The sequence below is a fragment of the Agelaius tricolor genome, unplaced genomic scaffold (genome assembly GCF_023055355.1).
Source record: "Agelaius tricolor isolate 1412-34295 unplaced genomic scaffold, bAgeTri1.0.p SCAF_14, whole genome shotgun sequence".
Taxonomy (NCBI): domain Eukaryota; kingdom Metazoa; phylum Chordata; class Aves; order Passeriformes; family Icteridae; genus Agelaius; species Agelaius tricolor.
The window spans coordinates 5,139,035-5,164,574 of NW_027269274.1; the positions used below are offsets into that span (position 1 = coordinate 5,139,035).

The following is a 25,540-nucleotide window of genomic DNA, read 5'->3' on the forward strand; positions in this document are numbered from 1 at the left end:
TAGGTAACTCTGTGCTATTAATAATTTATACAATGACCTTACCCTGTTGTCCTTAGAGCGAATAATCCCAAATTTATACAAAGATCATCACTTCCATTGTAATGCACAAGATGTGCTCCTGAAAAAATAAGAAGGTGGAAGGAGCTGTGAGCCTCAGACTCCAGGTGCTCCAGGAATCTCATGCCCACTCTGCTCAGGTGATTCTCAGCCCTAAGCTCTGCTCTCATCATTACAAAAGGGAGTTTGTTTTTCACAAACATCTGTCCTTGTTCTACTTGATCTCATTAATGCTCATACAGAATGAATGTACGTGCAGCCCGAGCGTGCCTGGCCCAAGCTCTTCACAATTAGGAGCATGAATTAGTGGAAAAGGTTTTGCAGAATGTTCAGCTCTGCCAGTTGCAAAATGTATGCAAGCAGGAGCCCTGCAAAGACAAATAGCTAAACAAAGACACTGGGAATTGCTATAGTTACCAGAAAACTGAATAGAAATCTTTAGGTGAAATTCTATGATTTTATATTTTTTTAATTTTTACAATACTCCCTTCCTCCATCATTTTAAAGCACTTTAAATTAGAACAAGGTTGAAATGGCTGGGTTTTCTTTTTAAATATTAATCTTCAAAAATACCTGATCAAATAGGAGAGATAATTGCCTAGTGAGCCCCCTAATTCTGGGCATTGTGATGCAGTCCTTAGACTCCATATCTCTAATTTTCTGCTTTAATAGTGATCACCAACTGAGGGGAAGCAGGTAAATGGAAAAGTGCTCAGAAAGCTGTGAAGACTGGCTGTGTGCAGCTGATCTGAACTGTCATTGCTCAGAGAGCTGAGCACATCTCTGCAGGTGCTCTGGGGTTATCAACCATCACTCTGAGGCCCTGCAGCAGGAGCATCTCCTGCTCCATCCTGCATGACCACAGCCTGACTGTACCAAACTCTCATGGGATCCACCTGGTGAGTCTCCTCAAACACAGCACAATTAAGAAAGAAGCACTGGGAGAAGGGGATTTCTTTCTATTTAATCAATTTAATTATCCATTACCCAAATTCTGCAGAAACACTTCTGTCCTGACTGGCACCTGCCATTTATAATGTGCAATGTCCTTGACAACCAGACATGACACAGAATGGGACCCAAAAGATGGGAATGTCCACAAAGTGACTCTTACCCACCAGCCCTGCAAAACTGGGAGCTCCAATAGGAAGCTTTCTTCCATCCAGAAAATAATTCCCAGAGAAGTTTATCCAGAGAAGTTCCTGCTATTCTGCTGCTGCCATTTTGAATATAATTTTGTTTTTTCCATTTCATTTCACGTAAGAAATCTCTTTGCCCTGCTCAGGCTGATCTGCCACAGTCTCTCAGGGTTGATATTCTTCCTAGCACCACTTACAGTATCTGACTTCTCATTTGATCAATTGATCTGTGGGAGGGATTTCTCCTTTCACTTGCTTCACTTTCCTCTCCTTAGCACCACTCCTTCCCCTTTTGTCACTAATTCAGTCCACACCTGAGATCCCAAGGCTGAGGCTGGAAACTGATGGCTCCCCCATAAGACATGGAGCACAGCTAAAGGAATGGTCCCATACTTGATGCTCACCTTTAGTACAAATGTTGATATCTCACTTTGACCTTTAGGTGCTGATTTTTATGGGTTTTGCCGCTACTTAGAAAAATTTCTCCTATCCCAGACCTTGTGATGACAGGCAGCTGAAAAGGCTTTCTCAGAAAAGGCAATCATCAGAGCTCTTTAATTTAGCTTTCAATGAAGGTAGAATACAATAATTTATTATGAGTGCTTTTTGCATGGGCTTCCTCAAATATTTATAAATTCATTTAAATAATTAATATAGGAGTTTTAATAAACTGTTTCTATTCACAAAAGGAATGTAATTTGCAGAAAGGACAGTTCAGGTGCTAGGAAACACGGGTAGACCACATGAATTAAAAATAATGGTTTGCATCAAAAGTTTGTATGACCTTTTTACAAGTTCTCTAAGGTTGTGTTCCTGGGGTGAAAAAATGCTTCTATTGATCTGGATAAGCTGTGCACTACACAGGATATTTTAGGGAGGGAAAAAGAACAACTTTCTATTAACTTGGGGATTGTCAAGATCAAAGTTTATCCAAGAAACAAAATATGTTAACTATGTCAGCATAAGTTTCCTTTTTTTCCCTTTTTCCTTTTTTTTTTTTTTTTTTGAGAAATCATTGCTATACACTATTTTCAGGAAAGAGAAACAAGTTTTTTATCCACTAGAACATGTTTCCATTAATCACTACAGCAGGCCATTATTTAATCAAGCATAAGGTATCCAAACCAGCCTGTGATCATCCTAATACAGATAATAACAATAAAATCCTATTAACAAAAGCAATTACTTCACAGGAATGCAGCCAGTTAGAGCTTTCCCAGCCTGCCTGGGCATCCCTGATTCCCTCTCTCCACCTCTGGAGCTGAGTTGAGCACACAGCTCTTGTAGGATGTCAGATTCCACTCACTGAGTGTTGAAGGGGAGAAACTCTCTCCATCTGTTTTTTCTTTAGATCCTGTTCCACTGGGATGTGGGGGAATAGCTCGTGCTGAGGTGAAGAGTCCCTGAGCTGAGCAGGGATCCTGGCATGGCTGTAAGGCTGCAGGGAAAAACCTCCCTGCCTTCTCTTCCTGAGAAACCAGCCTGGACCTGAGGCTTGACTTCTGCCCTGTGACCTTACAGCACCACAAAAAAAAAAAAAAAAAAAAAAAAAGAAAAAAAAAAAAAAGAAAAAAAAAGGGATTATTACATTCCATCCTTTAGCTGGTAAGTAATTGCTGCTGCTGACCCAAGGCAGGTCTCAAGATGTGTGTGGATGTGCCTTTCATACTGGTATCATTTGTCCTCTTCAAGGTCACCTTTAAACTTTGCAGGCAGCCCCAGTGCAAGGGGCTGGACACAGCTCTTTGTGCAGCAGCTCCTCCTGCTCTGGCTCTCCCCTATTCCCCTCTCCCTGTCAGATACCAACTGCTTGCACTGCTCCAGGCAGCACCAACTCAAAGTCACATCAACACAAACTTTTCACCCTGAAACAGGAGGAGGAAAGGAGGCAGACTTTTCCCCCCCTCTCTTCTTTTTCCCCTCACCCCATCTCTGTAAGCACTAAAACTCCCCACACCATCACATTTAGAGAGGCAATCACAGCTATTTCAAATACCAAACAAACCCAAGCTTATCTTGTAACTTCTTCTGCTACTTAAAACTCAGGGGTGCTATGTTCTGCAAACACCTCCTCTTTGCACAAAGCAGCAGCAATCTCCAGCTCCAAGCCTGGAGAGAGCACTGGCAACTAAACCAAGGCAGATAGCAGGGAAGGAGAGCAAAGTATGCAAATTTCACTGGGCACACTATAATTACTAATTCATAGCAGAACTGATCACAGTATTTCACGCTTATCCCATGTAATTCAGTCACAGCAGTATTCATTTTACTATTAATTTTAATAGGATAATTACCTTTATAAAGAAGAAAGAAACTACTGTTGGAGGGTCAGATCCTCAGGTGGGGAAGATATGGTGATTTATGCTGGCTTGATGAATTCTGTAATCTTCCTTTTCCCTTCCTTTGAAAGGAATTCAGTAATTGACTAGTTGCCAGACTTACTGAGATAATCTATGCTAAATGAAGCAAAATAAGAAGAAATGGGGAAGCAAAGAGGTGCAAACACTTAATGGTAAAATTTACATATCTGCATTTGAATGTTTATGTGTGTGCCTGCCTGGCAGACACACACACACACAGACACATATGTGCCCAAACAGCCACTTCCCAGTTCATTCCCAAAAGAGCCAGTTCATTCCAAACCAGCCAGTTCCCAGTTCATTCTCAAACCAGTCAGTTCCAGTTCATTCCAAACCAGCCAGTTCCCAGTTCATTCCAAACCAGCCAGTTCCCAGTTCATTCTCAAACCAGCCAGTTCATTCCAAACCAGCCAGTTCCCAGTTCATTCTCAAACCAGCCAGTTCTCAGTTCATTCCCAAAACAGCCAGTTCCCAGTTCATTCTAAACCAGCCAGTTCCCAGTTCATTCTCAAACCAGCCAGTTCCCAGTTCATTCCAAACCAGCCAGTTCCAGTTCATTCCAAACCAGCCAATTCCCAGTTATTCCCATTCTGTCTGGCAGCAGAAACAGTTCCCATAGTGACACACAGTGCTGAATTTATAATGCTTTGTGTTCAGATTCTGCTTTGCAAAATGGCAAAGAAGTTGGGATTCCAAGAACATCCTGTTTGAATACTAGCAGACAGAAGGGTTTAGAATATGAGCTGTATTAAAGACCTACAAAATAAGGAGCAGGCATCTATATTATTATCTCAAGAACTGGGAGAGATATGCAAATCACTTAAAAATTTCACTCTTGGTCACCAGAAAGTTTTGATAGGAATACTTCATATCCTGTGGCTGCCATAGTTCATGTATTTTTGAGAATGAGCTTAGACCTCACCCCCCTGCCACTTGCTGCCCTCACAGAGATTCTGTCTTTTCTCCTGTTATTCCAGACACTTTTGTTTCCTTGTCCTTTTTCTTCATTCTCCTGGCTCATAGGAGAATGCCTAATCTGCCTTCTGTCTGGAATGATGTGTCAGAGAGGAAGCAGAAGTTAGAACTTACCACCACGAGCTGCTGGGCAGCTTCTGCATCTGCCTCTGGCTATTAAGCATCTTCAGGTGCTGTAATTTAGATACTTGAAGGTGCTGCATTATATTATAATGAATTGCTTTGTGAATTACTACTGAGATTAATTGAATGTATGCCTCCATCCTGGAGAATGTGTCCTCTTGTTGTGATTAAGATAATGTATTGCTTGAAACAGAAGTTAAAATACATGTCAATTTTGACAGTCAGCAGAGCTGTCATTTAAGTTTTTTACCTCCAAAAAAAAAAATTTTTCAAAACATTTCAAGATAATTGTTTCCTTTCTCTCTGCTAGGGTTTTAAATTCAAGTATTTTATTTCAGGGTTCTGTTTAAATTGAAACTACTGCAGCATTATATGCAAAGAGAAACCAATCTCAGAGGGGGAAAAAAAGAAGAACCAAATATAGATTAAAAAGCTGCCTCTCCAAAGGTTTTGAAATATGAGAAGCCTGGCTCTGCATGTAAGATTAATGACAGCTAAGTGTGTGATGAATAGTTCAGCTGAAATCAGGGGAAAGTTTTGCCCTAAGTATCTGCTGTTCCCAATGTTGAAACCCTGATATCACCCAGCCCTGCAGCAGGAGCCCTCTGCATCCCAACTGTCCTGCTCTGCACAGACAAATGAACAACAGAGAGAAATAACACCTATGCTTATAATCAACTTACATCACTTCATGACAAAAACATAATTTCTCTCCCTGGATATCTCTTTTTCATTATTTTTAAACGTGGTAATATATCAGCTTTGTTGGCTTATTAAGAAAAGCAGATAGGAGCGGTGGCAGAGGCTTTGCTCACATCGTGGCTCGTGAATGGAGCTATTCTTGTGCTTTAAATTGTCACTATTTTCCTAAAGAATAGACAAAATGAATATTCAGTTACTGTGCATTCAGGACTTCAATTTGTGGCCAGGGAGCATTCAAGGCTTCAGTTCTGTGTTGGGAGCTCATGGGGAGATCTTCCAGCTCTGCCTCGCAGGGAACGGCAGCTCTGGACAGGGAAATGCAGAAGAGTTTCTGCAAGGAAGAGTCTTTAGTGGCTGATGTGCTTGAAAATTTGTATTTTAATATAAATGAATAATTCAAACACTATCAGATTTTTTTTTCTATTAAAAAGCAGGTGGAAATAGTAAAATTAGGACAGCTTTTGGCCTCCAAAGGCTTCTGTAGTAATGGGGAAGCTCATGCTGCAGCCATTGGTGTCTCATCACACCAGAGCAGCTTCCTGTGCCTTTTCAACACTTCTCCTGCAAGGATCTCAAAGCTCTTTTCAGGCCCTACCTTAACATTGTAAAATCCTGCCAAGGTAGAAGGGAAAGCATATTCTTGTCCTTGGATCACTGTGGATTGTACAAGCTGCTCTGCAGGACATGGGGGAAAATGGTAAAAATATCCCTGATCCTTCAGTGAAAATATTGGTTTATATTTGTGTTCTCTGCCAGAGAGTGAAGCAGAGGCAATCCTTCCCACTTTTTGTGAGCAGTGGAATAGAAAGGAGCTCAGGAGTTCCTGAAGAATGGACATAAAAATTTATCTTATTAAGAATAATATTAAAAAAAATCTGACCCCAGAGAAATCTCTTAATGTACACATGTACATTTCTTATTACTGTTTGGGAGGAAATTCTTCAAAAGTTAACAAGTTACAGAAATATATTTTTTACACTCATTGTATTTGATATTAATTTCAAATGGAATAAATATGAGAAAATTAATTATATAGATAGTGCTTTTTTGGTTTAAATTGTAACTTTTAATTTAGAAAACCACAGAGGGCAAGTTGTTTAGGTGCCCAAACATAGAATTTAGGTAACTCACTGGAAGCCCTGAGGCTTTGAAGGTGAGTTCTAGATGCACTAAGGGGAGAGGGAGGAACAGGCTGTGTCTGCAGCTCCAGCAGTGCAGCAGGGCTGTGTTTGTGCTCCTCAGCAGCCTGCAGCACCCACCAAAGCATCACTCAGCACGATGCCAAATGGCCCCCATTGATGTAGACCTGAAATAACTGCACTGAATTGGAAAGAAAAACATCTAGACAAAGCTGTGAAATGGATTACACACCAATATATGACTATATCTACATATCTAACTCTGTGTTTTCTTCTTTCCAGGGTGCTGAAAGAGATGGGCAACAGGGACACCCCTTTACAGCATCCTCCCCTCATGCAGAGATGCTGGGAGATATCACAATGGAGCCAAGTCCCAGCAGCATTTCAGCAGGAGCCTGCTAAACTCTGGTGAAGCAAAAGGGAGTCAGATCAGCACAAAGACAATAGAAATGTCTATTTAATATCCCTAAGGGGCTGCCTGGCACTGGTCTCTCAGCAGAGCACACTGCATTACATTTGTGTTCTGCAAGGGGACAGTAACAAATGGAACTATCAGAAAGGGCCATGGATGCCTCCTCTGTCATTTTGAAGAAAACTAGAACTGGAAGAAGTCAGCCACACTGTATGCAAAGGAGGGTCTAAATGTACTGGAATAAGATTGAAGAGTTGACATTTAAATTGCAAGGCTGACATTTTTATGCATTTTTACATGCATGCTCTCATGGCTCTGTGGGTAGATGGAGGGTAGGAATGAGGAGGTGATGCCATCACCTCCTGATGATGCCTTGCAAAGGCAAAAAGAGAAATTGTTATTTATGGCAGTGCAGAACCTATCTTTCTAAAATGTTTGTCATTCAGAACAAAGATGGGGAAATCTCCTTGTTTTGCTGAAACTCTTGGAAAATATGTGCAAATACATAGCAAGGTTTCACACATATTTCCATATAATGTCCTTTCCATTGTCAGCCTGTTATACGGTTTTCCTTCAGCCATATTTAGTTCTTCTGGCCATGGGACAATGGCAAAGCTGCTTCCAGAAACTGAAGCTTCCCTTCAGCTCCCCTTCAGCAGAGTCTAAAGGTCTTACACCTGCCAGCACTGATGTTCTGAAAAACTCCAAAGTACCACCAAAAGACTCTTCAGACTGAATGACAAGACAGGGTTGAAAACAGTTTATGCATAGAGTCAATGCACTCAGCTTGAACCGTTATGCAAAGAAAATATTATTGCCTGAAACTCCCAAAACTACCTTGCAAAACCTCTGAAGAGCTGTATGCTTTTGGCAGGTTACTTTTTTTCTGTCCTTTGGGTTTTGGGGTATTGTTGTTGTGTGGAGGTTTTGGATCATAACTAGAGTTACTGCCTGGTACAACTTCTTAGGACTGCAAACAGCATGCACAAAAAAATCCTACTTTCCAAAATGTCTTGTCTGACTATTTCTCAGGAAAGCAAGTGGTGAGCAGTGGATAACTTTCTGGGGATAAAAATGGTGCAAATACACTTCTGGATTTAGGGATCAGTAGAAAACCTCACAGCTCCAATCCTGATCCTTTTACAAACACAGCAGAGAATAGAGAGAGCAGCAACAATTGCAGTGCCCATCCTAACCATGATGTGAATTGTGTATTACCACAGGCAGACTTCTGCCAAGGCTCAGCTATAAAAACCTCCAGCACTTCTCCATAAACAAAAACTCACTGCCCTGATTGAACTAGAAGGTGATGGCTGCAAATATGCTTTACAAATGTGCAAGCCAAATAAAGGTAGAATTGAACATTAAATCCACCAGCATTTCTTAACCCAGGACTTCTTCCCAACCAGAAATGCAATCTGTTAGCTTGCTAATTTTGATCCTGTCTTTTTCTATCTTCTTTGTTTTAGTGGTGAGTAGATCTGATTGAGAATTAGTTTGCTCCATTTAATCCTAATTCATGTGTGCCTCTGAGACTTCCTACCTTGTCTGCCTGTCCTGCTGTGGGTACCTAAATGCAATAATCTACGGTTCACAAAGTTTTTATGATGACAGCAAGTCAGAGAAGGAGCTTCAACTGCACCAAACTATCCTTGTAATCAACCTTAACATAAATGTTGTCTCATTATGCACCTCTGTCCTCCAGCAAGGCAGAGTTGTTCCTGTAGAGATTTCCATGGCTGTGGGCAGCAGTCTTTCCAGCCTACCATGTGTGTTAGCTTTCATCTGCACCAGCAGATCATGGAAGAAGGAGCACAGATAATGTGTTAGTCTGGAAGCAATGCACAAGGGATATCACAGACAGATTAATCTGGCACCTCAAAGACAACCTAATTCATTTGGATGAAAAGGGGATTCTCCTCAGTGAGACAGGGAAAAATCTCCTTTTATTTTTTCTTGGCAGAAGAGTGAGACACGAGGAGAAGCTCTTGATGGGAAATGGGAATTCCATTATGGCTGCTGACACCCACCTGGCCAGGGGCACTCAATTAGCCCCATGTCCAACTTCCTCTTTGGCCATTGGCTTCCATGGGCACTTTGTGCTCAGTCCCTAAATATACAACAGGCACAACATCACCTCTTCTGTCTCCTCCCAGTATAAAGGCCAGGGATGTGATGGACACCAGTGGAACAGCCAGAACAAGAGAATTTCAGCCTCTCTGGGGAGCTGGGACTGCAAACCTTCCACAATTCCTGCTGGTCTGTAACACAGACAAACAAATCTTCCCTCTGCAAAGGTGAAGTCCAGGCCAGTGATGGTCACAGGATGTCACTGCAGGTGGTACAGCTTCAGCACCGTCAAGCTCTGCCCTCCAGCCTTCCCTTGGAAAATATATTATTGTAAGCACAGGTAATTTCTTGTAACTGTCAAGAGGCTTTATTTTTGCCTTCTCTGCTGTGATGAATTCCCTGTTAACCAGAATAATGTGACAAGGAATAATTGTCAAAGAGGTAAATTCATACTCAGCTCTTTTGATGATTTGGCAGCTTTTGAATTTGCACAGGCAGCAAGCAATGTTTTTTTTAATATTTAGGACTTGGATAAAAACAAATGTGTCCCAGTATACACATTTTATACACATTTTATACACATTTTATACATATTTTATAATGGAAAGAGTTGTGGACAGATGTAGGTCAAGATTTCAGAGCAAGGATCACTCACTGTCACTCTATTTTGAGGTGGGTAACTTGCCACTCCCTGAAGATACTTGGTTTTCAAATCAAGTATAGGTCAACTCTCTTAGAAAATGAAACTTCCATGAAGGTCTGCTCATTTGGTGCATCATTATGCTCCACTTCATAAAAGCTCAAGTAGACTCCTCTTAACTCCAACTGCTATTTCTGCTGTGAAGATGAGCAAAAGGGGCTATACTCATTTCTCATCAGGAACCTGAATCAACACTCCTGGAAAACTCCCATTAGCTTGAATGTGAATTGCCTTATTCCAGTACAAAGTTATAAATATGGAGCATCACCACTGGCACAGAACTGCCACCATTGTAAAATATTGAGGTGTGATTACCTTGGCCTGTTTTATTCTGAGTACTTCTTCAGTAATACAGTTTCTGAGGCCCACCAAAATTTGCAGTAATTCCCTAATTTGCATCAGAAGTCTGTCCTCCATTCAATGGCTGTTTAATGTCCCTGTAATTCCACAGGGCAGTGACACTGGGCACGTGGCTCTGGCATGGGGCCACCTGAACCACAGTGTTCCCTGTGCAGCATTTTATTAGCAGAAGGCCAGGTAAGGGAAAGAGTGCTCAAAGAGGTGTAAAAATAATAATAGCACTGAGATATTGATTTATAAGGGACTGGGTTTAGATTACAGCAGAATAAGCAATACTGAAATTCAACAGCAAGTTAAAAAAGGTATCAAAAATTTTACTATAGAGGGAAATGTGAGACAGAGGGAGCAACAAACTGAGGCTGGAGAGGAGAACAAAATGTATCATCAGCACAAGGAGCCCAGCAAGAAAGTGCAACACTTCAGCTTGACACCAGCCCTTGGCAAAGGCAATTGTTTATATTGGTGTTTTTCAGGCAGGAAAATAAGAGAAACGAGCAACTTGCCCAAACAAGCTGGGAAAAGAACCAAGAAGAAAAGCCAAGACCAACGCTGTGGTCTTCACTTCTGCAGCACAGCGTCTCCCTGGAAAAGGAAATTATATTGAGAGGCACTGGCCTGAGAACCCTCCCCTGGAAACACTCATGGCTGGAGATGGGAACAGAGACTGGAGAGATCCTCCAGGGAAACAAAGACCAAAGGGGCAGCTAAGCCAAAACACATCATGTCACTAAATCTTGTTTCTTTCTTGGAGGGATGAAGATTAATCAAACAGAACTAAAAGTGAGTCTTTAATAAAATGTTTAAGTGGCCACTCTTGAACTACAAATTATTTGCATCAACTAGAAGATGAAACATTAGTTTTCCATTATGCTGCAGGAAATAGCAGCTTGCTAAATAACTCTTTTAACTTTCCTCTGGCACCTATTGATTATATCCAATAGAAATTAAGAGTAGAAGGCAATTAAGTTCAAAATTTAATGGTGTTCTGCTCCTGTTAATTTACTGCCTGACCTGATCAATACATTACACTGGATAACAATCTATTCCACTGAGGCTTGGTTTCTCTAATGTCCCTTCCACTAAAATTACAGTAATGACAAACAACTAAATTTTCAGCAAATAATACTCAACCCGCCCCCCCCCCCAAAGAAAACCCATAAAAATAATTAAAAATTGGATTATTCACTGTAGTGGTGAAAACAAAAGCTTAAAACTAAATTGACTTTTACAGCACAGAGCTTGGACTTCATGAAAATATTAGATAAGCTACAACCTCAGCCAACAGAACCCTCTGGAAATTGAAATCTCAAGCAAGTTTTAAACATCTCACATACACAGCAGTACAAAACCCCCTCCCTTAATCTAGAAGGCAAAATTGAAGTGGGAAATTAAAGATCAATGGTAGTGAAAGCAACAATATTGTGCTGCTGTTGTTCTTTTTTCTACATAATGGTTTAGGTCTCCAGGTGAATACACACAGCACAGACTTTATGTATAACCAGCTCCATCAAAACCTACAAGCACAAAGTTAATTTGCATTAGGTTGCAGGTTTTTTTGGTCCTTTCTCCAAAACCCTGTAAGCACTTTTTAAATAACTGAACTGTTTCCTAAAGGAAACAAGGACATGGTGACATTTCTCACCTCCTTCTGTTCTCAGAGGTGACACGAGCTGGGTCCCTCAGTGCCACACAACCTTGGGTGGTCTTGGAGACCACAGAGATGCTCCTGCAATCCTGTCCTGCAGGCAGAGTCCTTGGGGTGGGTTGCAATAGGACACAAAATGAACAACACACACAGGCTGAAATATCTAAGGTAAAAAGAGGGTAGTTTGTTTCTGAACTCTAATATTTACAGACTTTCAAAAGTGACCATGGATTAGAGGATGAAATTGTTACCTCTCTAGCTACACTGGTTAAACTAACAGTCTATTAATTCTCTCTTCCTTTAGAAAGGAATGCAAAACAATCCTTATTTACATGAAAAGTGTGTGAGAAACTCCATTACAAGAATGTAAACATCAGAAGGCTTGGAAGAACTTAGAAGAACAGAGTGACAGGGATGGACAATCCAGGTGCACATGGTGGCCAGCAGCCCAGCCTTTCTCTCTCTGGAGCATTTCTCTGGAGAAGCACCAGAGAATCCCCATGGGACTGACTCTCCATGTGTGTGTCTGAGTGCTCTCACTCTTGCCTATACAACTGGCTGAATTGAATCACTTTTTTGGCAAAATTCAACGTGTCAGCATAAAGTCAAAACAAAATATGATGAGGTTTTCTGAAAATATCCTCTTTGCTGATCAGCTGCATCCCTAGTGGCATTCAGTGTGTAGCCAGCACACCATTAATCACTATGAAACATTTTCATTTATTTTGACACCAAAGAGAAATTGGAAGGAAGGATATTTTTGGATGGGAATGAAAAGCAGACTGTAGGAATATCTCCTTTTACCTTAGTGTTTCCCCAGACTTGCTGTCAACCACGACCCTGTGGAACTGCTCCCCATGCTCTGTTCTCATCCTTCACAGGTACAGTAACACTGATCTGAACATTGCACATCTTTAATCTATTTATTGTACATTCTTTCAGGTTTCAAAAATAAGAAAGCAAATCCAAATATTTGATGTTATTTACTGCATCCAGTATTATCTACACAACAAGTCTGCTGATGCTTCAGTGTGGCTTCTCTTCACTCCTGTCTTGCCCACAGCCCAATTTTTCTTCTCACTGTGTGAAGCCTCTGCTCCTGCCCTTGCTGGATGCCTGCCTTGTTTTGCAGCATAAAATAGCAGATTGTACTTTTTTTGCTAGATTTCAGAGTGCAAATACAGCCCTCTTGGTCTCTGTGAAACTCCTGGGAAGAACCTCTCAACATCTATGGTGTTGTTTTCTTAGTGAAAAAACCCCAAACCAAAATAATACAGTAATAATTCCAGGCACTTGTCATTTTTAGCTGAAAAATTATATAGGAAGCAGCAGCATCTACAATCTTTGACATATTGCAGCATGCCATGAAGTGAGCAAATGCAAGGGTAGACATAACCAAAAGATGTTGTACAAGCAGGACACCACACCAACATGGCTGATTTGTATTCCACAAAAAGATACATGGAGCAAGACCTAATATTTCAGGAAAAGCTGGCAGAGCAAGTGCATGATCCATACCCTGAGCACAGGGATACTGCAGTAAGCCTTGCCCATAATTCTGCCCAAAAGCTGTGGACTCAGCAGAACAGGAAGGGCTCTGGCTGGCCCTCCTGCTGCTTCTGACCTGCCAGCACTGCTGATGTCCCTGGCTCCACATTTCCTCTGGGTCCCTCACCACTAGACACTCATACTCAGGAAGGGAAAGTAAAAAATGTCAGAATACCAGAACAAAAATATAACAGAATTTGGCAAAATAACATGAATACTTCCTAAAATGGCACAGGTTCCCAGCAAAAGCACAGAGCTGCACTCACACTGCTGGTGAAGATGCAGGTCATTAAGATGCAGGTAATCCTTACAGGGTCTCTCTACTAATGATGCTATATTGAAATTGAAAGAGCACATTTATCACTTTGCACTTTTAGCAGCATTTAGTAATAGAGACCAGTGCATTATATTTGCTTCTTATCTCATACTATGCAAAGCAGAGCCCAGCAAATGCTTCACAGCCAGCAATTTATTTGATTTAGGACTGTATTTTGTATCCATGAACAATCTGCTAGTTGAGTGTGGTGATTACACTTTGGTTATTTTAGAACTATTTGGTGAAAAAAAAAAAAAAGTGAAACAGGACATTTTGCTCTCTAGCTACTGCAGTAACATTTCAGTCATGCACCACTGAGAGTTTATTAGCTGGGTTGAAACCCTCCAGTCTAAACCAGCAAATTTATTCCTGGAACACTGCTTCCTCACAGGTCACCATCTGTATGGATTAGACCTGAGACCTGGAGGTTGTTTTTAGAAATGAATTTGTATGGCTGTTTCTATTAGTTTAATAGTAATCCAATAATAAATTATTCTAATCCTATTTTTCTTTTAAAATGCCAGACTATTTTTCTTTGCAAACATAGACAGGAAAGGAAAAAAACCTGAAAAACCCAACTAATTAAAGAATGTTAAATCAGCAGGGCAAAGTCCCTTACAAGGTTTAATATAAGTATTCACAGACAATTTTTTTCCTATACAGAATATGCTTATTCTAACAGTTAGCCTGCAATAGTTTTGTCATTTCTGCCCCAGACTTCAACATTGAATCAGAGCAGCATTTTCACACCACCTCCACTGACCTTTATAGGGCTGGGCTTCCTTTCTCTCAGATGCCCAGAAAAAGCCAAGATCACTGCAGGCTTCTCCTGGGAGGAGGGAGGGAAGGGCAGCCTGGCAACTCCCCCTGGGCTGTGCTCAGCCAGAACTGACCCAGGTGCCAAACCAGCCCCAGGGGTGCCAAACCAGCCCAGGAGTGCCAAACCAGCCCCAGGGGTGCCAAACCAGCCCCAGGAATGCCAAACCAGCCCCAGGGGTGCCAAACCAGCCCCAGGAATGCCAAACCAGCCCCAGGAGTGTCAAACCAGCCCCAGGGGTGCCAAACCAGCCCCAGGAGTGCCAAACCAGCCTGGGGGTACCAAACCAGCCCCAGGAGTGCCAAATCAGCCCCAGGAATGCCAAACCAGCCCCAGGAATGCCAAACCAGCGCCAGGAGCTGCTCCCATCAGAGCAGGGCTGGGCTCAGTCAGTGCAGAGCAGTGGGAAGCTGCCAACACTAACTTCCCAAAGGTTAACACTTACAACTACATTTTGGCTGATATTTCCAAAGCTGCCTAGAGGGAATGGATGCCCAGTGCCCATTAATTTTAATAGGAGCTGGGCAGGCACAGTCCTTGTGAGGGTAGGACTATTTCAGCCTATTACTGGTGGTGACATAAGGTTTGATATTGCAGGAGCCTGATTACCTGCTGGGAGCACTGAAGCTAATGCAGCTCCTATATTTTGGCTTGAAAATTGAATATGCAAAATGCATGAAGTGTGTGGCTGTGCTTACCATAAATAATGAGTTTAAAATGAGAGTGGTTCAGATGGAAAGGGTCTAACCCAAAGCTAGCTACAAATGAGTGCTCCTGATGATTTGAGAAATACACTGATAGGATTCAGGATTTCACTGAAGACCTGTGAATAAGGGTTGTTACATTCAGAGCTTAAGCTTCTAACCTGGTTTGTCAATTTATTCCTTCTATTAGGAAATTGTATCAGATTTCAAAAGGTGCCATGAAACAGTAAACCACAGACCTGGGTGATTTGCAATTAGGTTTGAATTTTAGGAATTTCAAAACCTCCCCCATTCATTCTATTTATCCAACCTAGCTACACAAAACCCATTCAGACCATGTCTATTGTAACCACAGATCATTTCTGATCACAGTTTCAATCAGGCCATGTGTTAATGAGCAGCCCAGCTGGGAAACCTGCAAACTCAAATGGATACATTTTGCTAGAATCCCCACTTGTGGACACCAGGGGTCATTGGTAGAGTGCAAGCCAGGTAGAAAAACCACAATTTACTTAATTTGAGCTTGCAAATGCCGTGGGGTCTTTTTTCTGCAATGATCACACAGAATATACAAGGGCTGTTTCAGAGGAGTAATGCAATTCTGCAATGCTGCCTCATTATTGCTCATCCAGGGAAGTCTAGGATTGCCATCTCTGACAAACAGAATAGATTAAAAATATCTAAGTCAATATTTACAATGGAGAATTAATTGGTTCCACTGCTAAAGCTGATTTATCAGCAGGTTATTGCAAATAAATGAATAAAAAAGAGATACCAATGTTGGTCAACCAAACAATAAAAAATGATTGTATCAAATAAAGCCAAACTGTAACTAAAGACTTCAAGAGGGGTTTTGTTGGCCTCTAACATAAAAATGAATTTTATGAGTCTGCTGTACAGCATTTTGTCTTGGCTTTTATGTCTGTGATCCACCTATTGCTCACCAGTATGCTGCAGTGTTATTTGATCAAATAATACCAATTAGTTTGCATTTTGTGGATGAGACAAAAGACACCAGAAGTCTTCAAAATCAGCTGTCATCCCTGGTGGGAAGCTGTTGCCAACCCCCTCTTAGAGCTGGTAGTACTCCTCTAATTTCCAAGCTACATTTAATGATGAGGAGTTTATATCAATTAAACCCCCACTGCTTTCTTAGTCCTTCTCTGCCCAAAGGATGCAGATTTTCTCCTCTGCTGCCCTGCTCCCGTGCTCTGTGGTGGAAAGCAGTGGTCACTGTGCTGTTCCCCATCCTGCTCAGAGCAAGGGGTACCTGTGTCCTTGGACAACCAATGTATATATTACATTATATTTATATTATATATTGGATATGAAGTTGTTCACTGCACTAATGAACTTGGGGTTTTATATATAACAGGTGCTCTGGTTTTAAAAAGTGTTCATCCAATTGGCAATTTTCAAGAGGAGGAAAGGAAACTTCTAAAGGAAATAGAGTTCATTTGTTATTTGCATAACTATATTACACACAACTGTATTTGATGGTATTTTGTGGAGGGGTCTGGAGAAAAAGGAGAGGGCATTTTGTAATAAGAAAACCAATAGAGAGAGATGTTTTCTACTCTCATTTGAGTTAATGGGAGATTTGCCTTTGTCCTCAGTTAAGACAGTGTCATTTGCTTCTCCATTTCATTCCTGAGTGATGGCTTGTGCTGATGTTTCACCTTGCTGTTCCTGAGTTCTGGGCACATTTGGAAGACAAAAAAAAAAAAGTACTGACCATGCACATGCATCTTGAAAACTCTGCTGTATGGTTGCTGCCTAGGAGCTGTAATCAAAAGGAAATGATTACAGAAAGCCACATATTAAAAGCAATCCATCTGCCTGCAGAATAGTTTTTATGTACTAATAACATAGGGCAGAATGGTTAAATTGTGGAGCACAGCTCCACTCCCCACCACTGTCTTTTGCATGATGGTTTCAAGAGGGAGAGGCAGCACTTTTTAAGTAATATTGAAATTTGCCATCCTCCATCTTGCTGAACCATGAGCAGTTATTGTGACAAACTGAATGGTCTTTGAGAACAGCTCCCAAAGAGGAATAATGCTTTCTTTGGTACACAGGATTATAAACTGCTTTTTGACACCTGCATATGGAGACCTGTTCCAAACTCTGAAGGCTATTTACCTGCTGAGTAGCACATTTCCTCAGCAAAAAGTCTAAGATTTGATAGAAATTCCTTGTTTGCAATGTCCTTACTTTATTCCTAAAAGACAATTCTGCAATATTAATGCATAAAAATCTCCCAAAACAAACTCCAGACTGACAAACTGCTGAGGGGCTTGGGGCCTGCAGTGACCTGGTGGTATTCTGAGAGGAGGAACTGTCAATGTGTCTCTGATCAATTGTATGGATAACTGATCCTCTGAAATCAATGGAACACTTGTTGACTTACCTGCTTTCCAACTGCAGTTGCCAGATTAATTCACATATTTCAACACAACAGATAATCTCAGTGCTAAATTAGTGACTCCTATCTGAACTCTCTTCATCAGTAAAAGGAAAAATGATGTGTTTGCTTCCTTCAAAGATTTGGTCACTGCCTCTTTAAAATTTCAGTGTGTAATAGCTTCAGGTTCTTGTTTATTAATTTAAAGAGAGCACACTGTGGAGGGGCATTCTTCATTCTTACTTAATCATCCACTTCTTTTGTGTTCAAACCCTAATCCCACAAACCACAATCAAGCCTTGTGAACCAGCTCCATGTTTATAGATGGAAGGTAGCTTTGAAAGAAAAGAAAAAAAGGCTTCCTGCTCTGCAATACTCCAATCAGGTATTTTTTACAGTGTATCAGAGACACCTGTAGGCACACATTTGGTGTCACAGTGCACCAAATCCACAGCATTTGATGCAGAAAAGGTGTGTAGTGTGAGCTCATGCAGAATTAGCCACTTAATAACACATGGTCTTCCCTGGCAGAGATAAAATATCATCAGAATTCCTGCCAGGATTTGGTGTCAGAGGATACAGCACAGATGCTAACCCGACCCTAATGTTTCCCTAAGCTCCCCTTGGCCATGGATTAGCTGGACACTGGTCCAACACATTCCCTGAGGACTGTGAGCAAGGATTAACAGCCAGTCCTGCTCATTTTCCTAAACCCTCCAAACTGTGCCCTCATTTGGCACAAACCTCTCAGGCTTTCAGGAGCCAGTTTACACAGGCTGAAAATCTGGGTGTCAAATCACTTCCTGAGAGCATTCTGGATGCTGCCCTTGGGCTGTGCATGTGGATTTTGCCACACAAGGGGAAGATGAACCCAGGGCTTGTTTAAAGGCAGGGTGTAAAGGTTTAACCCTCCTGCTCCTAAGGTACCACACATCCTCCATCAGCTGCATCACCTCTCCACACAGGTGCAGCAAATGTAGCAAATCTTTCTGCTTCTGCCATGCAGGGCAGATGCACATCAGGCTGCACCTTCCTGATGCCTGGAAAGCTCTCCCTCAGCACTGCTGGGTGAAGGTTGTTGTGAGAAACCTTCCTTGGCACTGCTGCAGCTGCTTTTGCCCCTAGCTCTGCCATCCCCCCAACACAGGGGGCTGAGCCTCCTGTTCTGGGCTCACCAAAGCAGTGAGACCCCTTGGCCTGGCTTTCTCTGTGCTCTCCAGGCAGCCTGACCAGCCCTGAACCTGAACCCATGCTCCTGCCCGTGGTTTCACCCTGCAAGGGAAATCTCTCCAGGCTCTCTTTTCCCTTCCAGCTCCTGCCCCTTTTCCCTGTGGTGCTTGGCATGGCTGGCTGCCCTCCCTGCCTCCAGCCCCTCTTCCCAGGCTCTTCCAGTGCTGTGATTAACACTTAATGCTACCTATCAGAGGAGAGATCTCCTACTGTTTTTCCATTTAGCCTCTAGTGGGTTTATTGCAAGTATTTGAGCAAAAGGTTACTTTCCTCTGTACAGAGGTGAAGTAATTATATGTTCCTGTGTGTCTTCACAGTGCTCCAGAGCCATGCCTTTCCCTAATTTCACCGTGGGGATGCTGTTTGTGCACCTTGGTTGGCTGTGAGGGCTCTGCTCCCTCTGAAATCTGCCAGCTGGAACCTGGGGAAGCGACCACCCCTCACACAGATGGAGACAGTGCTATGCCTTACAGCCTTTTTTACCCCTCTTAAGTAGAAAAAGAATTTTTTTTCCTGCTGAAATTGGGATTTAAGTGAGCTCTCTGCACTTCATCAGGGGTGGATTAGTCAGCTGTTCTCTGAGCTTGATATTAAAAAGGGGTGGTTGCTTGGCTGTGCAGGAAACCACAATGTCACTGGAAAAAAATAAAGAAATATAAAATATAGGTGGGGAGACAAATGATAACTGCAATGAAGAGGTACTCACAGAAACCCACAGTCAGAAGCTCTCATTAGCTGCACCATCCTCTCACCAGGAGGACAGGAGCATCCATTCCCCTCTCCCAGGGCCTGCTGCAGTGTGCATGCAGCAGGATCAGCCCAGCCCTGGCTGGGACATGGGGAGCACCTGCCTGGGAAGCCCTGACTGCACCTGGCTCAGGTGAGTGCAGATTTGCTCCTTGAACGTCCTGCCTGTGTGCACCTTGATCACAGAAAAACATCCCTGTGTGTCTGAGCAGCTCTGGGTGCTGGAAGGCACCACCCGTGGCAGGGTGGCTCTGCAGAACAGAAATACACACACACACACATATATAAATATATATATGTGCATAGATACGGATCCATATGCCCACACAGAGATTTGTTTGCACATCCACTTGCTCAGGGAGAAGCAGAGTCTCTCTGCTCTCCCCAGGCTGCTCACTGATGGGCTGGCTTCAGAACATGAGGCTGTGCCCTGACACAAAATCTCACCCAGCACTGGCAGGGTCAAGCACACACCTCCCCTCTGCTCCCTTCAGCCTCTGCCCTGCAAAGGGAAGGCAAATTGGTAATGAGAGCCTCTGTGCCTGGCTAAATGAATTAATTACTCTGCATGGCTGCTGCCAGCTTTGCTTTTGCTCCCTCTGAAGTCAGCACCTCTCAGGATCTGGCTGTGATTTCAGGGTGGCTGCAAGGGCGTTTCAAGAAGACATGATCTGGACAAAACAAAAGCCTAAAATATTTCAGTAAAGTTAGACTTCTCTCCCCTCCTCTTCTATTTTTTAATAGCACATGAGATACTCTGTGACTTTTTTTCTGAACTTGCTAAAAAGATGTCAGTGGAGAAGAGAGACATTTTTTTCCTCCTTACAAATGAAGTCATCTGAATTCACCAAACAAAAATAAATATGAGCTTACTGCTTGGTTCCAGTGGTGCTGCAGAAGGACAGGGCTATAGATTTTCCCAGGAGTGTGGAATAATTCACCAAGGCTGCTCATTATTCATATAGACAGTGAATTAATAATATGGGACCCTGAGATCTCTTCTTATCTAGGCCGAAGCACAGCTAGAGGGATGAGAAGCTGACTCCTTGGATTTCAAAAAGCATTTTTCCCCCTTTCTTCAAGAAATAAGAATTGATTGAAAGTATTTTCCCTGAGTGGGAAAAAAAAAAAAAGGCTTTCTGGTGATACCACCTAAAGTACACATTAGATAAATAGAAAACTATTGGCTTTGTGACTGTGAACTGTTCTCACTTGATGTAAGTGCTGATAGATACAGGATTATCTCTAACAAAGCATTTACTAAGGACCTGACCCAAAGTCAATAGGAGTCTTTCATTTGACTCTACAAGGCTTGAATCCTGCTTTCACTGCAGGGAGAGCCAGGAAGTGTCTGTGCATCCCCTGCCCACCCCTCAGCTGGTGCAGTGCTGTGGGAGGATGCTGAGGCTGAGCACCAGCACGAGGGGCTGAGCTGCACCTCTGTCCTGAAGGAACACTCCTGAATTATGGATGCTTGCTCCATAATTGGTGTCTTATAGTTAGTGTCTTCTATTTATAAATAGAAATAAATGAACTGATGTCAACAGGGTGGCTGCACTTACTGCCTGCCTAGGGAGAGACAGACCAGATGGGACCTTTTTGTTTGTGAGTCCTGGGTGGGAGAAAGCAGGGCAAACAGCAAATGGAATGTGTGCTGTGAATGCTGTCCTCTCTCTGCTCCAACTATTGCACATGGAAAAATAAGGATGAGCAGCACCAATTATCCAGCAGCTTGACTGGAGAGGTGTGAGGTGCTGGCCAAGAGAGGATTAAAAGTCAGGGAGTTTCCACTGGTCAGTAACCTCATGTTTGGCTTGGTAGTGCTGCCCTGATGAAGTGTGATGTAAATTCTAGTGTGATGTCAAACCAGCCACATGGTGGCTAGTGATCCTCAAACTAATAGAAGTGATCCTCAAACTAACAGAAATCTGAAGCGTGTACATGTGTGCTAATATTTCATACATTGTGGAATGAAACTTGAGGTGATCCAAAATCAATCTGTGAAAAATGAAAATAATGGCTTGATTTTATTTTATTTTTCTGTATCAGTGAATGACTTTTCTTTCCCTGATGCATGACTGGTATAAAACAGGACAAGAACAAACCATGGAGACTAAACCACTAATCCTGCTGCCTGAGGGTTAATGCCTCAATCCTGTGTTGCAGAAAAAGTGGAATGGAATCACCTCATGTGTCTGCAGAGGCCTTTCTTACAGGTACAATTTAGAAGGAAGAGATACTGCTAAGAATTTTAGTAGCACCTTCCTTTTTGCTCATTGGTTTTCACCAGTGTTAAACCCACCTCATTTCCTAAAAGCACTGGCAATATGCACAACCTGCGTGAAAGTTCCTTTGTGGCTGATTTCAAAAGCCAGTGCAGGTGCTTTTCTGTTATTCCATACTCTGTGGTCCAACAAATTTCACAGATAATTATGCAAGAAATATGAGGTTGCCTGTGAAAGAGTTTAAAATAGCCTGGAAGAAGATTGAAGGGAAGGGAACAGAAAAATGAAGCATTAAAAATATGTGTGTCTGAGAGCACTGACTGTAACACAGTAAACTCCAGTATAGACGAACAAATTATATATTATTCACAAGCCTTGAAGAACACACAGACATAACCACCTACTGACTGTACAGGATGCTTCAATACCACTTGAAAGGATATGGTACAAAGCACAATATCCCCAGTATAAAAGTGACAGTATTAAAAAAATTATAAGTATGTTTTTTATATAGTAATGATATGACAAAGGAAAAAAACCTCAGGCCACAGGAGAAATTGCACCAGTGACAGAGATTTCTGCTGAGGCACCTGAGGGCCTTCATGAGCCCACGGGAAATGCTGGGCATTGCTTTCCCCAGAAGAAGGGACTTGCCCTGGAGAGGTATTTGGGCAAATAAAGAAAATAATAATATCCATGGCAGAGAGCTGAGCAGCCTGATGCCCATGGTATATGCTCTGGCCAAGTGGCAGGCAAGATAAATTGTAGAGAGGGAAGGGAGCATTTCAAACCATCCTTCAAATAAAAAAGACCTTGAAGTAGTGAAGGGAATCATGAAAGTAAATGTGCAACAGAATAGGCAAAGAAACAGAAACTGGTGTCCGTGTTTCATGGCAAGGTTTGGCTTTTGTTTTGCTCCCACTGTTGCTACTGCATAATTCACTGGTGATGGAGGCAGCTTTTAGGACAGTGTCTACTGAATACAAGGAATCATTTATGACTTCTGAGGCTGCCATGGCCTGGCCTCACTACACTTTATTAAGATGAGACCCCAAAGAAAAAGTTTGCTGGACTTGGCAGGAAGTGATGCTTGGGAATGCACATCAACTTCATGCCCTTCACAGTACAAACAACCTCAGCCTGAGTTTTCTCCCATGCAGGAGCAGGACTGCGAGCCAAGCCCTGTGTACTGGGATGGTGTGCTTCCCATGATCAGATCTCACAGCAAAAGGGACAAAAGGACCATTCATCAGCCCTGACACTTATGATCATCAGCCCTGACACTTATGAAAAATGTTAAGATGGCTCCTACAATAACTGTATTCTCTGAAAGAGAAAACAAAGCCAGCTCTCCACACAGCCCAGCTGTGTCCCAGAGCAATAGCTGGTAGGAGTGGAAGGCAATGCAATCTCTCCTCTGCATCATGGACTCAAACTGCCAAAGCAGCAGCCTTGAGGAGGTGATTGCTGATGAAATTTAACTGGGAAGCACCAAAAGCTGGATCCCAATGCCTTTAAGTCACAGTTTGACAGGGCAATACTGAGGTTCAGCCTGCTTTATACACACTAGTACATAGCCATGGGGTGGAGATGGCTCAAGGTGGTGATCAACCAACAGCCAAACTGCTCACAGGGGTCTCCCAGTCTTTGGCACCTCTCAGAAGTGTCTTTGGGTGTGAGTATATTGCTTGAAGTATTATATTGTGAGTATATTGCTGAACACCTGTGGATATTTAATTAGGACTCAAGCAAGATTTCTTAGTGACACATTATGGCTTGAAATTGTACATATTTACACACTGTAAATAAAACCTGGTATGAGATTAACAGGCCTGAAACCTTTCAATATGGTAGACAAAGAAGGTAGAAAGTTCAAAAGGTGACCTTTTGAAATGTTCTCCTGCACAAAATAAACAGCAAAGCCCAAATCTTTGTGTGAGTTAAAGCACTGACGTCAGTGGGACTCCCATGGGGAGTCTTGGGCGTTTGTCTTTACAAGAACAGAACCACCAAATTGGAAAAAGTTTTGACTTAAACCAGGTCAGTATGTCAAAAGCCACAAAGCAAAGTCTGGGATAAAACAAAGGCCAAAGCAAATGTCCCTTGGATTAATTTTTACCAGCAGCATATTGGGCTTTTGAACTGTTCTCCAGCCATCTACAAAAGCAGCTATGGGCTGACTACAACCAAACTTGAAAGGGGAAGACATTCCTTTGTAGTTCACGTTTGCTGCCTTTGAAGTCACAGAGAGTCTTACCAGTGACTTCAATGGGACTTGCCTTACACTTTCATATTAGCCATTGTTTTATCCTAACTCCTTTCAAAATTCCAGACAATAACATTTCTCTTTATTGTAATCCTGACAGAGCAATTAGGCTCCAGTCCACACCTGCACCCGACTTTTTTCTTCACACAGCACTCTTTGAGCTTCTCTTCTCTGAACAGAGTTATGAGGGCTGAATTAATGGTGTCTCTCTGCTCTATCTGCTGCCTCTGTATTTCATGACCTGATGAAGAACATGAAATTCTTCAAGGCTTGTACAGCCTGATCTTTGGTTACAACCAGCTGTAGTTTTCACCAAGGCTTTATGAGTGTGCTTAGCAGAAAAAGAAAAGCTTCTTTTTATCAGGGTAATTAGGCAATAACAGAATGACAGGTTGTGGACTAAAGCATAATCATTCACAGGTGCATTCATAGCATGGTTTTAATCATGAGTTCAGAAGCTGAATTGCATTCCCAGTGTAACAAGCTATGAAAACTTGTTATGAAATACTATGAAACACTACTTCATAATTTAAAAATTTGAATGTGTTTTTTAAATAATAAAACATTTCCTTTTGTATCTTTAATATATAAACCAGATATCCACATGCCAGAAATATCTGCTGAGAAGACATGAGATTCTCATTCCTCTAAGGGAGCCCCTATTCTCTCACCTTCTTGGTATCAAATCTGCAAGAATGATCTTTGTCTGCACAATATTCCATTCCACAACACCCACCAATATTCCTGTCTAACTACAACTCCTGTCTGAGGTATACTGGACCACTCCCTGCTCCATTCTAATGCCTTGGAAGCCTGGGATTGAGGAAAGGTACCCAGAAGAAAACATTTTTCCCAATATTTTCTTGCAGAGCTCCCCACTCTCGCCTGGGGTGAAGCTGAGTGCCAAACACAGACCCAGAGAGGAAACTCTGGGTGCCACCAAAACTGGCAGAGACACCAGTACCCATGGGATTTCAACACAGAAAGAGTGAGGAGAGCCCAGCACAGAGCCTACAGCGCTGCACAAAACCAACCTGTGGCTCTCTGAAGCACCTGTGGGCTGGTACAAACAACACAACATTCACCCAACAGAACAGCGAGGGATTTTTCCAAGATACTCCATTCCACAAAGCTGCTGCACTGAGGGATTCTGCAGCACAGAACAGCTTTTTTGGGAAGAGTAACTAATGGGATTAGTACGACTTACCCCCCATCTTCTTATGAGATTTATATTTTGCTGAGCACTTCCCAGCTGTGGCTCTCCCCCTGACTGCTGTGTGGTTTCACCTTGCAGTGCTGGCAGGGGGGCCCCAGAGAGGAAAACACCCTGTGGAGCTAAACCTCATATGAAACCCAGACACAAATAAAATGGTGCTTTTCCTTCAGAAAAAAACCCAAAAAACAAACCAAATCACCATGACAAGCAACAGCAGCAGTGATTTTAAAAGACAAAGATTTTTTTCCTGCTTTCTGTAATGTTCATTTCAGGGCTAGAATATGAGATTCATTTATTTATGTTATTTTGCCACTGACTTTCCAAATGACTAATTAAATCAAAATGAATAGCAGTTGTCCTTTGAAATATTTATGAATCAAAACTA

The 25,540-nt window shown here is 42.2% G+C and overlaps 1 protein-coding gene across 2 annotated transcripts in view; it reads right to left on the bottom strand.

The window, feature by feature from the left end:
- Nucleotides 1-25,540, bottom strand: part of TAFA1 (TAFA chemokine like family member 1) — a 212,543-nt gene that overhangs the window by 18,416 nt on the left and 168,587 nt on the right. The gene's annotated exons all lie outside the window — the stretch shown is intronic.